Here is a 12954-nt window from a genome sequence, read left to right on the forward strand (position 1 = left end):
TATAATGCATTAGTATTGATATTTCCTTACTTGATTTTCTGGCTTTAGACTGCACATATGTGCTTCCACGAGCCTGTACGTGTGTGTCTCATCTTGTGTGTATGCGACAGACTTGTGAAAGTCCTCTTAAGCTAGGGAATCTGCTGAAAGCTTAGTGTCGGACTCTCCCATGTCCCAGCTCTCATTCCTAAAGTCCCAGGACAGGAAGCAGAACGAGCAGCAGGCCTCACAGAGTGTCTGGGTTTGGGCAGATGAGAGCTGAAGTTTGGCTGAGGGCCAGAGAGCTCCGGTGAGCAGAGAGAAACGAAACAGCATATGAGCTCAGGCACCGGATATTCCACAAAATAAGGTGACCATCAGCTTTTGTGAGTTTTAATAATAATAATGTTAATTTATAATATTTACCAAGAGATTTGGATTTGGTAATCTCATAGATTTACACTTGATGGATGGATTGAGTCATATATATAGACTAGTATATATATAAAAAAGGGACTTTTTTATTATTATTTGAACCTAGCACTCCATAGCAATCACAATGGCAACCCTCAGTGCTCCAGCATAATAAAGAAAAAGCTGTTTTCAAGATTGATAATAAAAAGATTTTGTACTTGACCAGAAAATTAGCATATTAGAATGAGTTCTAAAGGATTGTGTGACGCTGGAGTAATGGCTGCTGAAAATTCAGTTTCCCCATCAGCAGAAATAAATGACATTTTAAAATATATTCAAATAGGACACATTTATTTCACAATATTACAGTTTTCACTGTATATTTGACCAAATAAATGAAGGCTTGGTGATCATTAGAGACTTCTTTCAAAAACATTACTAAAATCTTGCTGACCCCAAGCATTTCTGAAAAACAATCATGAGACAACCCTTTACAGGCGTTTATTAAAATATGGCTGTTATGATGCAATGAAGTGCTACTGTGACATCTTCAGATTTATAATAATGTGTCATTATTACAGATTCTGACATTCAGAGATCGGCGGCATCACACGTTTTACAGTTCCCATAAACTCTTCTCTGAAAGTCTGAGGAAAATACAAATTTCGTGGTGAGTTGGTGTGCCATTTAAAAGATTTAGAAGGGATTTGTTTCAGTTAAGAGCCTGGATCTACCTGTCTCATTGCTACGGCTGTTTGGTTTCCTGAAGATCACTAATGTAGAAGAGACTGCAGCAAATATTCCAGAAATAAAAGTGTTGTTTCGACATGGAGAGCACAGCATATAGGCTATTTCAAGTATCAAGTATCATTTCTGAGTTTGTTCGTAAGTCTGAAATGTAACAAAATCAACTTTTGCTTTAATGCAGCGTGTGCATTTGTTTTGTTCTCAGTGTGTATATATGAGCTTAATGCGTGTTACTTCATATTCCTCTTGTTGTGTCTAGCGTGGCCTCCTGTGTCAGCTGCACACTGGTTTAATGTGAAGTTTAAGCCTCTCGTGACGCCAAGTAGAGTCTAGTTACACTAGTGGGAATACCTGCTATTGTCCACTAAATCCTTTCTAATTCCCAGGAATTCTACTTTCATTTCACTCAACCTCCTTGGTCCTGCTGCACTTCTATACTATAAGTGATATTAAGGAGACACCTCTCCACCATGATGCCTTTTAAAGCTATTTATAGTTTAAATGCATCACATGTCTTTATAGAGTTGCACTGTTTTTGACACTGTGGTTAGTTGTGCTTGCCATCCGTATTTAAAGTTTACTTTTATAATCAAATTTGAATGATTTTGTGATGCCAAGTCACAATCTTCTGATACAGAAAAAGAGTCTGTCATTCTTCCAGACGTTTTTGACAAATGCTATCAGGCATCGTTCACTGCAAAGGGGTTTTTCATACATTGCACAGAAACACAATTACGCCCTAATGTTACACACTTTATTAGATGAGAGACACATTGAATATGAATTGTTCCATGGTTGTCATAGTAACAGGAAGTTCTGAACCCCCAGCAGCAAATGTTGTTTTCAGTCTTTGAGCAGCTGGGGGGCTGTTACTGACAAGGCATTGTGGGTAATTACCACCTAAACCTTGCATTACTTGGGTCAAAGTCAAGAGGATTTTAAGATGCGTCATAGACTGTGTTTAAAATGTGTTGATATAGTGACTGTAGTAGACTATATAGTCATATTTATTTTATTTGGACAGTCAAAACTTAACAGACAAGAGGATCTTAAGGGAGATCTAGCTTTCTATATTCTTGCTATCTATTAGCCTTGACATTCATCAATGTTGATTGTTTTCTTCATCAAAAAGCAATCAGTCACTGGTAAAACATCTAAACTTTAATATAATTAAAATGTAGTAAGTTTTAATTTGTTAGAATTTGGCTAAAGGCCATAATCTAGGCGTTGAACATTCATGTTGCTCGTATTGGATGCAGGGAAGTCTGTAGTTTAAAAAAAAAACATTTTTCATGAAATTGGGCTACTTTTAAACTGTTGTCATGGGTTGATTTCCCCCCATGGGTTAAAGGTCTGAAAAGTTGCTTAAACTTTCTTTTGACTGAAATACTTGTATTGAAACATTTAGCATTCAATCTATAATAAAACTTTTTTTATTATAGATTTTACATTTTGTGAAGGATGGCCACTGATAGGAAGCTTTTAGCAATGTTTTTGATCAAAATGCATAACAGTCACTGTAAAATATGTATTTTAGGTATGGAAGTGGCATATTTTGAGTTTGATATTTGGTATATGGTCACTGTGCTACTTTGAACCACCAACCAATCCAATTTAAAAACAAAAGCTAAATGCTAATGCTAAATGTCAGTACCACCTATGTTTGTATTGAATGTGCTTACTGTGCAATTACCGCCATTAACTTCAGATACAGTTATTCTTTTCAATAGCCAAAAGCCAGTTTGGCCTGTTAAATATCATATAAACATCTTGTTTATTTATACTTTCATTATATTCTTGTTTGTTGCTTAAAAAAAGAAAGAAAAAAACTGAAATCGGTATCGGAATCGGACAATTTGGTTGTAAAAAAATCGGTATCGGAATCGGCCATGAAAAATCATGATCAGTGCATAACAAAAAATAACACTGAATCAGACCATCAGACATAAGTGAGCCAACCCACAGTCATCTGAGTAGAAATCAGGTCAGTCACACAGTTTAAAGTGTAAAGTCTCCTTTGCTATATGTGGAATCATTATTCAGAGCTGCTGGAGGGAATGCAGAAGGTCGCTGTGGAGACGGAGGGAGGCTAGGATTAGGTATTTCACAGAGGTGCGCTGTGTATTAGAGAAAGAGGTTTACCCTGAAGTTCACGTTTCTCTGACTGTTTGAATGAGGGGTGGGAAGGGCAAACCCACCAATCATTTGGAGGCTACTGTGGAGTGTATGAGGGACCTATTGGTGTGTATTTCTGCAATTATGCTGTTAATGTGTGTGTTTGGTGTCCTGGTTGTTTGTTAAGGGGCCCTGCACTGTAAATGAGGTGGTCTGCTGCAACAGGAACGCTAATGCTTCCTCTGAGGCCGGTGAGGAACAGCGTGATTAGCTCTCCAGCCCCCCGGGGGGAGCCGCTGCGCTCTCCTTGCTCTAATTCACTTTGACGTCAACAGGAAGGCAGATCAGGTCTCGTGAGGGGGAGAGGGAGGTGGGCTGCAGACTATATGGATGTGTGTGTGGTGGGCTCTGGGGCTTTGAGAGACTGCGGGAGGGATTACAGAACCCTAAAATGTTTTCTTTGCAGTTTGGAAGAAACCCGAGAAAGGTTTCACACAAACATATACTGACAGACTGAAGTGTGGGGGACTGGCCGCCATTCCCGCCATTGTCTTTATCTTTGTTTGCCCACCTATCCAAGCTCACACACACACACATACAGCCTCTATTAAGCCAGAACAGCAGGACATCCACATACATATACTTTCACTCAAAATATCAAATTGCTTTTCAAATTGTGGGGTCAGCAGGCCCACTGATATCACGCAGCGTCGATAAAATGATCCCCATTCTCAAAAATTTCAAGTTTCGCTGTAATGCCGCTGGAGTAATGATCTCAGGTTTGCTATTAGTGTGCAGACCATTAGATGTTACTATACTCAGAAGGTTTCTCTTCTTGTGTTGTAGACTGTCTGGAGGGCAGTGTGCTGTCAGACTGACTCCAACATCAGATGCTCCGATGCTGAGAACAAGCAAACTGTAAGTTCCTAAAACAACACTTAAATATTCATTCAAAAGCACACACATGCTCTGTTCTAAAAGCTAGTGAGCTGCCTATATAGGCAGTATTTTAAGTCATCATTGACATCCACCTGTTGCAAAGGCTGTTGTATGTAGTGATATCTGTCTGTCTAATCTATCTATTTATCTGTCTGTCTGTGTAGCTAGATATAATTAAATGAATGAATGAATATTAATGTAATAACTGGAAAGTACAGACTCGATAGAATTTATTTGCAAACCAAGCACTTAAAGTGAAAATGCTATTTTGTGCGTCAGCACTTGTTTAGAGTTGCTGCCTCATTTTGCAATCTCAGTTCACCATTTAGGAAGCTCAGTTTCATTTTAGAATGCTAGTAGATGCCTATGTAGGCAGCAGACACAGGGCAGCTCACTAGAGCCCCTTTCACACTGCACGTCGGACCCGGCATATTGTGTAAAAGCAACCACGTCCCGGGATTGATTCCGGCTTTGAACCCAGGTCGGAGACTAGTAACATTGCCGGGTTCGACCCATGACGAGCGCTGTGTGAACAAAAGCCAGATCTAATGCTCTGTTGAAGTGATGACGCGTGTTAGGGTTAACCCTAACCCTAACGCAACTCTCATACCGGCTGTTTTGAAGAAAGATCAACGTTCGCGACAAAAAAATATGTGCAAACTGTAATGAAGCAGAGATCAGTTAGTTCCTCACTTTCCGCGCTGACGCAGAGATCGTTTGCTTGCTTCAGTGAAAGTATAACGTGCCTAGTGTTATCGACTCGTACATTATAAGTCCCGCCCTGATGTCACGTGTCGTTACGTGATCTTTACAGGTTGTGTGTGAAAGCACGCACATATCCCGGGTAATCACTGGCAGTGTGAAAGTGCAAAATCTAGCGACCCTGGAACAATTGCCGGAACACTTTACCCGTGTGTTTGCCGGAATGGCAGTGTGAAAGGGGCTTAGGTGTTGGAACAGAGCCATGCTTGTAACCAGATTCTTTTCTTCCGTTTTAAAGGTGAGAAAAGTAAACCAAGATTGTTTCCACATTTTGAAGATGGCTGATAAATACGCAGTGTCACCTAGAATATACAAACCGTTGATTTCTCTGCAGTGATATTGCTCTTCTGGAGTCGTTGAGTTATTCCTTGCTGGTTTAGTCGGAATTCGACCTTTAAAGGTGAATTTTGAAATGAATTTTCCAGCACTTGCTGTTCGCCTGCAATCACCCCGGCTGTGTTGTTTAAGAGTTTGTTTCCTCACTTTAATAGCACTCTTTTGTTATGTCCTTATAGAGTCAGAATTTGTTCGAAAACACAATTGTGTCGTTAATGGTTCGTGGGCTCAGGGTGAAATTAGGTTGTGGATGAGTGAGAGACAGCGAGTATGAGGGACATATTTGTCTGCGCGGCAATATGCGGAAGGGTTAACACTTTGCTTTTCTGAGGGGGTAAAAGCCAGGCAAGTCTCTTTAATTGAGTGTGAAAACAGCTGGGTATCTAGAGCCATTTCCCCCCACAGCAGCATGGAAGTGACTATCTCAATATCCTCCTGATTCTAATCGCTCATATCCCCAAATTCCCCCTTTCTGTCTCTCCCTCTCGCACTCGGAACCCTGCCGAGGATTGTTTTACGCTTAATTTTGTTAAACCTAATGAGATTTCCCTAATTAAATCTCCTCCTGACTGGAAAGCTCTCTCTCCTGTCGAGTGAAGTGATTGTTTGTAGACCTTTTTAGACAAATAAACATTTTTGGAGCGAAAGCACAGCTCAAGAGAAATGGAAGGAGCCTGCATCTTTTCATTTTTTGCGGTAGCAGCCCTGTGCTTCACTCATCATGCTTTGCTTAATGTCTTCTCACCTCATTTTTCACCTTCTCAAATGATCAGTACTAGTTCCTCAGGTTTCATATTACAGCTAAGATGAAGTGAAGTAACTTAATGTACTTTGTCAAATTTTAAACGGGTGGAGTGTTGGGGAGCAAACAAATAAATATCGCAATGCTATTAACTTTGTAGTAGCAAAACACAAGCTCAGCTACCTTGAAAACCGATTTGCTTTTTTATTAACTTTTTCCAACAAGTACTGGTAAAACGGTGCTTTTTGATTTCCCACTCAACTAAAATGAATCTTTGAAGTCTGATTCTTTTAAACGAAATGGTTAACATAGAAAATTCATTTAAAAACAAACTAACACTGCACTAAAAGTACAATATTTTAAATACAAACTACAAACCACAACTAACTTTAAATAAACCGATTCACTTGGAGTCATTTAAATGAATCCTTTATAGAGTGAGCATTGCATTATATTGTGTATAGTTTTACAAAATACTATTATGTACTATTTCATTGTATTAATATGCTATTTATTTTATTTATGAATTAAGTTATCCAAATGTATTACTTTAAATTATTGCTAACTTTTATGGCCAAGTTTGAATGCGTTGTCCCCAACGCTGTGGTGATTCTAGACAGAGCCTGAACTGAAAGGCTCTTTTATAGAAGCAATATTGTCATTAATACAAGGTTGTATGAATATGTATGTGTGTGAGTGTGTGTGCCAGGATCTTGTTTTGTGTAGGAAAGCGCCACTGGGTGTGTCTGGTCCATTGAACTCTGTGAATAAAAGGCCTTGAGAGTATTGTTGACTGCGGTCATTGAGCTGGTATTGTGGATGCCCCATGGGAGTCTATTGTGGGACACGACCTTCTGTTTCCCGTGCAGACTCTGGAAAGTTAGTGCCAAGACGCCTTCACACACACATCAAAGACACACACCATTCCAGCCAGACCCTATTCTTTGCCCCCTCCTGTGGACTGTTGGGCAGTCTGCCCAGTTCTTGTGAAAGGTGCCCTCTGATTTTGCCCCCTCTGATCAGGTTTCTGCCACCAGTCGCCCAGTTTGATGTGAGTAAGTAGGGTGAGTAGTCAAGGGAGATGTCCTGGCTTCTGGCACCAGCAGGCCACACACAACACCTAGATCACCGTGTGACTGTTCATTATTCAAAGACAGACTTGACAAAGTGTCCTTTGTATGGAATGTTACCATTTATTAGATGTAGACTGAATTATGTTATTTCCAGTAAGCTCTATTTTAAACATGAAATCAAAACAAGTCATGCACAATGCATCGGAGCACGTTAATCAAAAGAGAATTTTTTTTTTATTGTAGTCTTAATAATTTTTTCTTTAAAATTCATTTTCTCCATGTCTGCAATCAGTTTGCTGCGGAAATAGTCAAGGCTGAGACAAAACTTATTCTAAATAATAATATTATAGTTTAATGTTTTCATAATCAAAGTCCCACCTACATTATTTATGGCACATTAGAGTTCCATATTGCCTTTAAATGTGTTCTTGGCTAAATCAACCTGTCAGTTGACTTCAAATCATAGAAAACATTTAATTTCAGCAGATTCGAATACTAAAAATGATTTATCCAGGTTTCCATCGTCATGAAAAAAAATAAAATTATCGAATTTTAGAATTGTAATTTCAGTTCCTGGAAAAGGCATTATAATCTTTGGCATTATAATTCATAAAAAAATTAAAATTCATTAAATAGCCATGGACGTTATTAGAATCAATATATAATTATTTTTCTAGCTATGCTTGGATATAAAATATTTAATCAGTTAGTAATTGTTCTTCATAAGTAAAATATTGTGGGAAAATATGAAAAACAATCATGGAATTGTATTGGTGAAAAGTTGTGTGAATTATTTATTATTATTAATGTTGTTAATTCATTATTATTATTGCAGCAAAATAAGCATTTTCATAACATTTAACTTTGCTATTTCTGGGAAGGCGGCACTATATTTTATCTATTAGTATTTTTATGATAAATTGTGTACATTCGGGCCCTATTAAAATGTGGTCCATTTTGATTTCTTGTTGTCTTTTAATAGTAGATATTGATATTTTTTTCTGTATACCGTTGGTTTACTATGGCATTAACAGTACAGTACCTTGTGTCACTGAGCAGTTGATTAGTATGATTCCTTTCGCTCTTTCTATAACAGTCTCAACCTCATCATCATCATCATCATCATCTTCTCCACCACCCCTGTCCTTCACCCCGAGTCTGTTCCTCATCAGCCTCGATTAGCATTATGTTGATTTAGCCTAGCAGCCCCCACCAACCCAATGGAGGCTTATTAGGTTGAATTTTTTTTTTTTTATTTATTCCCGTTTTCTTGGGGTCCCTGTCGGCATTTCCAATTACTCTCGCCGTTCGGCTGTAATTGCCTCCGTGCTAATGGCTGCCAGACAATTGTGCTAAATGAGGTGAAGGCGCGAGGCAGCGAGCTCGACTTCATTAAGAGCTAATGGGATTTTATTGGGGGGACTGAAGACCCAGCTCATCAAAAAGGAGAGATGGAAGGAAAACAAAACAGATGGAGGAGAAGAGGCTGAGAGAGTTTTATAGGCGTTTTCTTCAGTGTCTGCTTGTCTTAAGTTATGTCGGACAGGAATGCGCAACCCTACTGTTTTCTTGTTAGAAATACAGACACACATACAAATGCTTGGATCTGTCTCTTTCTCGAACGCGCAGACACACGCACAAACACACGCACTCTAAGCAAACACCCACGTGCATGTAACTGATAGATGCACATATAAATGCATTAAAATTCAACGTAACGTGCATGCTTGAACAGATGAAAGAGACAGAATCAGATTGAAGATTTTGTGATAATCTGTGCATGTCAAACTGATTACACAGATTTCTTAGATAACTTTAAAGTGTGCATCACTCCTAGCTGAAAAGAGCATTTGCTTGACAGTAATCTGAAGAGAGAGAGAGAAAAAAACACATTTCCCAGATCTCAGTTGTTAGTTTTTCATAGCAGCAATTTTGTGTCTCGTGTAGATTGTTTAGATATGATGAAAGATGCAAAACACCATCACGTCTGAATGGATGTCATATAGATGTTAAACAGCTCTTCAAATCAACGTCAGAGGAAAGATTTAATGTTCATTTAAAACGAACCCATAAAACACTCAAGTGTGTTTTAGTTTTAAACCTTGTTTATCTCTCTCATTTCAGCTGATTTATATCCGTGTCTGTAAGAGAGAGACAGAAAGTCTTTTTGGAGTGCTAATACTAATAGAAACAACCTGACATAGATAGCAGTTCCTTAGTGGCTGATTTAACTGTCTTTTGTCATGCTGTTCTGCTTCAAACAAACGCACTGCTCTGTTAGTGTTTTCAGGGTTTGGCTCTACAGCATGTTTACTGAGAACAGATGCTCTTCTAACTTTCTGAACACTAGCTGTGCACACTTACTTTTTTGGCTTCATTTTTTATTGTCATGTTCTAGGTTTTATTTAAAATATACCCCTTTAGTTAATTAAAATGATATATAAACTCTTATTTTTGCAGTTAGGTTTATTTAATTTGTATGCACCATATAATTTATGTAAGTGGAATCTTTCTTTTTATTTTGTTACCAAAATACATTCAAGATCACATGGCTTGACGAATACATATGTTTTTTTTTAATTTTTTTTTACTGAAACCGGAAGTTTGGCAGGACATATTGACAGGATTGTCATTTTATAATTGAAAAGTCACAGCCATGAATATGATACTTGCTATTTGATTTTAATGATATTGTGGGCAGTACATTCTCTTACTAGAGAGATATGGTTGGACAAAATCTGTGTAGGTTTTTTTTTTTTTTTTTTTGAGCATGTAGACATGCATTATACTAAATTTCATTTAATCAGGGACCCCATAAAGGTTAAAAAAATTTGTTTTATATTGGTGAGACCTCTGCCTTGTCGGGCATATAATTCTTTTTATATTCCATGTAAGTTTAGCAGCATCTTAGCTTTACCTGTCACTGCTGCATACAGATCTGTGTGCTCAACCACAGGGTCGCTGCTAAACTGATTCAGAGACAGTGTTACCGTGTAATCGGGTTATCTCTGAGGTGGAAAAGAGAGGAAAATCTATGCCCTGATTAGATAAAAGGCATAGCTTCCAGCCATAACATCTAACCATAATATGACATCGGATAGGCTCTGGAAATGTGAAAAATAGGTCTCTGTTTTTGTTTCTTTATTTATTTGCTGTAATTTTAGACTTTAGAGGGGAACATCTGTTTTGATTTGAATGTTGGATAACGACGGTTTAATGGATCATGTTATGGATAGAGTGAACAACCGTGGGACGTTTGTGATTGATGTGGAAGGGAGATTTGAGTCACTGCTCTGGTTTTTCGAAATAGTTTGCCAGGGAATTTTTCCAGGAAAGTGCATGAGTGAATGTGAGAATTTGGTGAAGAAGCAAGTCAGTGAGTGAATGAAAGAGACTGATATGACATGTTTTCAAAATGAAATAAAATATTCAGTGGTAAAAAAAAAAAAAAAAAAAAAAGATTTCTTTTTCAACTTGTGGATGTTAGGCTATAATATGCATGCATCTTAGAATATATTGACACATTTTATTTTATTTTTGAACTTTACAGATCAGTGAAATTCCCAAACAAGGTAGCTTTAGATTGTTAAAATTATATTCTATAATCAGTACTAAATACATTTAAATTTAGTCATTTTTTAGACGCTTTTATCCATCTTAAAAAAAAAAAAATCATTAGGATGAAGTCAAGTAGCATTGAAAGAGATAAGTTTTGAATATTCCCAGGGATTCAGCATTCCATATAGGGGCTGAAAGATCATTCCACCAGCTGGGAATGGTGGACGAGAATGTTCTGGAAAGGAATTTTGAGCCTCTCTGTGAAGGTACCACAAGGCGTCGCTCACTAGCAGATCTCAGACTTTTTGAGGGGATGTAGATTTGTAGTAGTGAGTGGAAGTAGGCAGCTGCTGAGCTTGTGGCTGTTCTATATGCAAGCATCAATGTCTTGAACTTGATGGGAGCTGCAACTGATAGCCAGTGCAAGGAGATAAAGAGAGGTGTAACATTTGGGCTTGTTGAAGGCCAGTCATGCTGCTGCTTTCTGAATCATTTGTAGAGGTTTGATTGTGCTTGATGGAAGTCCTGCCAGAAGAGCATTGTGGTAGTCCAGCCTAGAAATGTCAAGGGCCTGGACAAGAAGTTGTGCTGCATGCTCCGTTAGAAAGGCCCTGATCTTTCTGATGTTGTGCAATGCAAACCTGCAAGATCTAGCAGTCTTTGCAATGTGGTCTTTGTATAAACGCATAAATGGGACATACAGACATTAGTGGGGTAATTCACAGCAAAATATAAGTTCATCATTTTCTCATTCTGTATAACTTCAATTTCTTCCATGAAACACAAAATGAAATGTTTATGAACTATAAAGTTTTAAAACAAAGATTAACATTAAATCAGTATTCACTTTCATTATATGAATAAGTGAGTAGCTTGGATACTATAAATATCTCCTTTTGTGTTCCAAATTGTTAAAATGATTAAAAGTTTGAATTAAAAGTCTCTAATGCTCATCAAGGCTGCATTTATTTGATCAAAAACAAACAGTAATCTTGCAAAATGTTATTACAATATAAAATGATGGTTTGTATTTTAATATACTTTAAAATATAATTTATTTCTGTGATGCAAAGCTGAATTTCCATCAGCCATTACTCTAGTCTTATGTCACATGATCCTTCAGATCATTCTAAAATGCTGATTTATTATTAGAATTATCAATGTTGGCAACAGTTGTGCTGCCAAATATCTTTTTGGAAACTGCAGTACTTTTTTCATGATTCTTTGATGAATTTGTTCATTATATAAATATTTGCTATCGCTTCTTACCAATTTAACACCCCGCTGAATTAAATTTTTAATTTCTTTCAAAATAAGAAAGAAAGAATACAAATTTACTGACTCCAAACTTTTTAACTGTAGTGTATATCATTAGAAAATATTTATATTTTAAATAAATGCTCTTTTTAACTTTTTATTCATCAAAGAATCCTTAAAAAAAGTATCACAGGTTCCAAAAAAATAAGCAGGAAAACAGTTTCCAGCACTGATAATAAATCAGCATATTAGAATGATTTCTGAAGGATCATGTGACACCGAAGACTGGAGTAAGTTCAGCTTTGCACCACAGGAATAAATTAGATTTTAATGCATATTAAAATAGAAAAACTTTATTTCACATAGTAATAATATTTCACAATATAATGTTTTCCCTTTATTTTTTTTATCAAATAAATGCAGTCTTGATGAGCATAAAATTCTCATCCCAAACTTCTGAACAGTAGTGTGTATATGTGTGTGTGTGTGTGTATGTATATATATATATATATATATATATATATATATATATATATATAATGAATATTGATAAAGAAATGAGAAAGCGAGAGGAGTCAGAGAGAGGAAGAAAGTAACCGTGTCCCGGTGCTAACAGCTGTGTTGCAGCTGCCAATGGCTCCTGCTGAGGGTGAGCAGCTCAATTCTCCAGGGTCAGATCTGTGGTATGGCGGTATCCGTGGCAACGGGCTTTGGGCCTGTGTGGCCAGAACAATCCTGCCTCTGAGAGCCGAACGCTGTGCTCTGAGCTCAACACACCGGAATGTTTTACACCAAGGGAGGGAAAAAGGAGCAAAGGAAGAGGGTGAGGGATGGAGACAGAGACGAGTTGAAGAGAGAGGGTGAAATGAGAGAGCAAGAGGGGTCGAGAAAGCAACCGTGAACCTTCAGTAGTGTTGGCATTAAAGTTAAAGAAAAGAAAAACATATTTAGTTAGTTACCTTGTTGATGATTTCAGTATATGTGTATATATATATATAAAACCTGCAATATAAAAAAATCATGAGAATACAG

General features: G+C 37.4%; 1 protein-coding gene across 3 annotated transcripts in view; it reads left to right on the top strand.

Annotated features, from left to right (window-relative positions):
• LOC113073190 (homeobox protein PKNOX2-like) overlaps positions 1–12954 on the top strand; it is a 59158-nt gene that overhangs the window by 9665 nt on the left and 36539 nt on the right. For all 3 annotated transcript variants that reach the window (XM_026246065.1, XM_026246067.1, XM_026246066.1), the window contains exon 2: positions 4102–4173. The gene's annotated coding sequence lies outside the window, so the exon portion shown is untranslated. The remainder of the gene's footprint in view (positions 1–4101; positions 4174–12954) is intronic.

The sequence above is a fragment of the Carassius auratus genome, unplaced genomic scaffold (genome assembly GCF_003368295.1).
Source record: "Carassius auratus strain Wakin unplaced genomic scaffold, ASM336829v1 scaf_tig00011586, whole genome shotgun sequence".
NCBI lineage: Eukaryota > Metazoa > Chordata > Actinopteri > Cypriniformes > Cyprinidae > Carassius > Carassius auratus.